This window comes from Prionailurus viverrinus, chromosome A1, assembly GCF_022837055.1.
Source record: "Prionailurus viverrinus isolate Anna chromosome A1, UM_Priviv_1.0, whole genome shotgun sequence".
NCBI classification, from domain to species: Eukaryota; Metazoa; Chordata; class Mammalia; order Carnivora; family Felidae; genus Prionailurus; species Prionailurus viverrinus.
Window position 1 is genome coordinate 161,700,480 of NC_062561.1, and position 4,590 is coordinate 161,705,069.

Consider the following 4,590-nt stretch of genomic DNA (forward strand, 5'->3'; position numbering starts at 1 on the left):
AAATTTCAACATTCTGGAAGAAACAGCACTAATAGCTTCATAATTAGTAACTACTAATTTGTAATTAAAAACTTTCCTACAATTAAAAATTCCAGGGTAAATTTGCTTTATTGGGAAAGTCTACGTAACATTTAAGAAAAAAGTAACGTGACTTTTCACACAAACTGTTGCAGTAAATTGAAGACAAAGGAATACTTCTTAATTTCTATCATGAGGCCAACATTACCTAATACCCAACTTGATACGGATATTAAGAAAAAAGACAACTAGGGAATAACGTGAGGTTGTCTGTTTCCCCCAACTGGAGCGTAATGGTGCAGGTGTGTGGGTTGGTGAGACAGGATAACAAGAACCGGTGAATCAAAGTTCCACATTTGGAAGCAGTCATGGTTGGGCATGGCCCAGAGACCAAGATTATTGACAAGAAATATAGCAAGTACAGTTGAAAGCAGAGTGTAACAAAGGATATGTCAAGGTAAAGCAGGTAGGGGTCAATCCCACGAGCACGGACTCAGTCATATTTGGGAAGGACCAAGAGATGAAGTTTCAGCCCGCTAGGTTCCCCACATGGTGAAGGAACTTTATTGATATTTTGTAGCATTTGAGGAAGGGGCAGAGAGCCCTGGCCTGGAAACACACAAGAAGAGAAAAAGGTCAGGCAACAACGATTCTATAGAAATTGATGCTGCCCAGGAAGCTGAGTACTGCATAGGACTGGAACCTGGGCGTGACCCTAAACAATGCCTTATAACCCCAAAGAAGGGGAAAGGAGCATCTGCCAAAAAGGAATGATTGGGTCACTGGAGCCAAGGCTTGGAACTTTATTTTTATGTTTTAATTTTAGAGAGCACCAAGATGTCCTTCATTAAGGAATGGAAAAATAAACTGTGGCACCTCCAGACAATAGAATATTATTAGTGCTAAAAGGAAATGAACTCTCAAGCCATGAAAAGACATAGAGGAATCTTAAACGCATATTACTAAGTGAAATAAACCAATTTGAAAGGCTACTGTATAATTATAACTAGATGACATTCTATAAAAGTAGTAACTGGAGATAGTACGAAGATCAGAGATTGCCAGAGGTTGGGGAGGGGGTGAGGAATAGGCAGAACACAGGATTTTTTAGTGCACTGAAACTATTATGTTTGATACTTTAACGGTCGGTACATGTAATTATACATTTGTGCAAACTCATAGAATGTGCAAGGCTAAGAGAGAGCCCCGATGAATACTATGGATTTTGGATGATAAAAATGTGTCAATGTTGTTTTATTAATTGTGATAAATGTAACATTCAGGTGTAAGATATTGATAGCAGTAAAGGCTGTGCATGCATGCTTCAATAAGCTAGGCAAGTATAACCTAGAGAACAATATTGCATGAAAGGGAAAATATAAGCTAGTATCTTTCATGTTTCAATTTATTTTATTTTATTTTTTTTACACTTTAAAGAAAGGAAATACCTTCTTCAATGGGAAAACTCAATTATGTAAAAATGTCTCTTCACCCCAAATTGATCTATAGATTCAGTACCGTCTTATGTCAAATGCAAATGTAATTTATTGGAAATTTACAAACCAATTTATATGAATACATGAGACCAAAATTAGCCAGCCTAAACTTGAAGAAGAATATGACAGTACAGGATCCACGGTATATCAAAACTTACTGTAAAATTGCAGCAATATAATCAGTGCTATATTTCTGTAAGAATAGTCAAATAGACCAGTGGAAGTGAGCCCTATGATTTGTGTAAGTCAGCTTTGACAATTCTACCTTGCTTTTCAAACCCATAAATCTTTAGGGCTATGGTACATGTTTTAAGAGTGGAAGGGGAGCAAAAGTACTAGGATTATTTAATGGAGGGATGATGCTTTCTTTATCCTTGGTATTAATTGGCAAAAGCCTGGAGACAGAATATGAATAACAAATCTTACCATGGGATTTAAAGGAAATAGATTTAGACCTAAAGGAATTAACTAAGTGAATAGAATGAGAATGTGAAGCAGAAGAACAATTAACATCAGCTTTGGTGAAAACTGGACCTTTAAAGGAGAATAAACAAGAATATTAACAGATAATGAATTAAGATCAGATTTTCTGGTTGCTGAAAGTCTTCCACTGCTTCAGTGGCCACTTTAACCCACATATTTACTGGAAAGTAAATCACTTATAACCACTGATTTCCTGCAGGCTGTGGAATCCAGAGGGTATTCTGTTAGAGGCCATTTTGTGAAGAAAACAGTGGAAGACTAATCCTTGCCAGCATGAATTCTCAGAACAAATCAGTTTGGGGAGGGTGGGTCACATCACTAATACTAGATAATGCTGATTTAAAGGGATTATTTGGGTTGTGGACTGATCCTAAGTGGCTGCAAGCTTTTGTGAGCAGGCCATTATGGGTGATATGAAAACTAATCTGTCCCAGTGGGTTTCCACACTTACCCAAGAGGGGAAATTGTCCTTCCCCATATCTAGCAACTAGAATCCATTTTCTGAAGAAGTAGAAGTATCACAGTTGCTGGTACCCCAAAATTGGCTGTATGATCTTAAGGATACATGTCTAAACTAAGGTTGTTAACACGGACCATGATAGATGCTGTCATAAAGCTCCCTGCTTCTCCACCAATTTCGGGATCCTTGTGTCGATAACTCTGCTAATAAGTGTCAAGAAAATATTCAAGAGGCAGAAACTCATTTGCTAGTTTAGTTATTCTTCCTGAAAGAAAGGAGTGTATATGATAGGAATATTTACTATTCAGACAGTGAAGATGTTAAAAAGTTATTGAAAACTAAAAAGGGAAAATTAATTGTATTGCCAATAGAAAGCACATTATCAGATTCAGGACATAAGAGAGAGGTTTCTTCCAACTGTAGCCATCAGTTCTGGTGGCTATAACACATTACCATAGACTGAGTAGCTTAGAAAACAGACATATATTTCTCATATTTTGGGAGCCTAGAAAGTTCAAGATCAAGGTTCCTGGTAAGGGCTTTCTTCCTGATTTATAGACAGCTGCCTTGTTTTATTACCACATGGGGAGAGAGAGAAGAAGCAAGAGCCTCTGTCTTATTAGGGCACTAATCCCATCATGAGGACTCTACTCTTATGACCTATTACCTTCCAAAGACCCATCTTCCAAAGACCCAGCTGTAAAACTGGGAATTAGGGTTTCAGCATATGAATTTTGGGATGACATAAGCATTCAGTCCTTAGTATCCCACACATGGTCCCCCAAATGACACACTCATACTCCTTAAGTGATCCATCAAGTTAACTCTATATAGTCACAGTTTTAAGAATTTAAATCCTGTTAAAAGGGTTGTAATATAGAATAGAAAATATGTGAACCTGGTGGCGAATTTACTCTCTTAGATAAAGAAATAAAATGTACAATGATTGAAGAAAGGTTATGATCTGATACTGCATATACTAGCAGGGTATCCAAGGCCTTTCACAGTTGCAGGGATGAGATGGTCTGGAAGTAGTGTAAATTTCTGGTAATTACTAGTGGGCAGTGATCCCACAGGAAAAGAAGAGAATAATCTTATGGGGCCATATGTGAAACCTACATGTCACATAGAGGTGGAGCTATAGATTTCAAATCTACAGCTATAGATTTGAAAATGTGACTGGAGAATGTATTCCAAGGTTCTGTTGCCCTTACTTGAATGTGAACTTGGAATTGATATTATGTGCAAAAGGGACGCTATCTAGTTTTAATTGGACATGCTGGATGGGAATCTTTGTATTGCCTAAGCACTTTTCTGTAATAAAATTAAGCAGTGTAGAATTCTAAAAGTACAAGAACATTGTTCTTATGAAGGAAATGATCAAAGTAGGAACATTACATCCAATTCATTCACGGGATATGAGAATAGCTATTGGAGGATATAACAAGGTGGTTCTCCTCATTGTTTATACCATAACCAATATAGTAAAGACTGTAAAAGAAGTATAACTGGCCAAAGATGATTGGTATGCCATAATAGATTTGGCTAATGCTTTCTTTTTAATATCTTTTTGGAATCCAGTACAACACTATTTTCATTTTAGTGAAATTGTTTTCAACATATATGTATGGATTTTCCACAGGAATATTTAAATTCAAAGCATATATAATAATTTAATGTAGTGACCTCTGAACTTTGATAACCATCAGGAGCAAATTGGTTCTTTGTAATGATGATATCATAATTTCCTTCTAGACAGAAAGAATGCAGGAGAATTTATGTCTTTCATATGACAAGAAATATCTTTCTGATAAACACCGCTGAAATATAAAGCTGTTCCAATGTGTTGAAATTTGAGGAATAAAATTGCATGGAGAAAGAGATATCCTGAAAATGGTGAGAAATGAATGACTATCTCTGTTGATTTTGCCACTAAACCAAAAGCCCAAAGACAGGTGGATCTTTTGGGTTTTTGTGAAATCACATTCCCCCCCCCCTTAAAGATTTTATTAATCCCAATTCACAGAGACACCAGAAATAAAGTGAATTTGAATGGAGCCCTGAACAAAAACAAACACTAAAAGATCCACTTGAAACTTCTCACCTGATAGCCAGCTGGTTTAGTAATGTCTG

At 36.6% G+C, this 4,590-nt stretch overlaps 1 pseudogene; it reads left to right on the forward strand.

Moving 5' to 3' along the window:
• The first annotated feature begins 278 nt into the window (after window positions 1–278).
• On the forward strand, window positions 279–3,965 carry LOC125164502 (aprataxin-like; annotated as a pseudogene).
• Window positions 3,966–4,590: the final 625 nt, after the last annotated feature.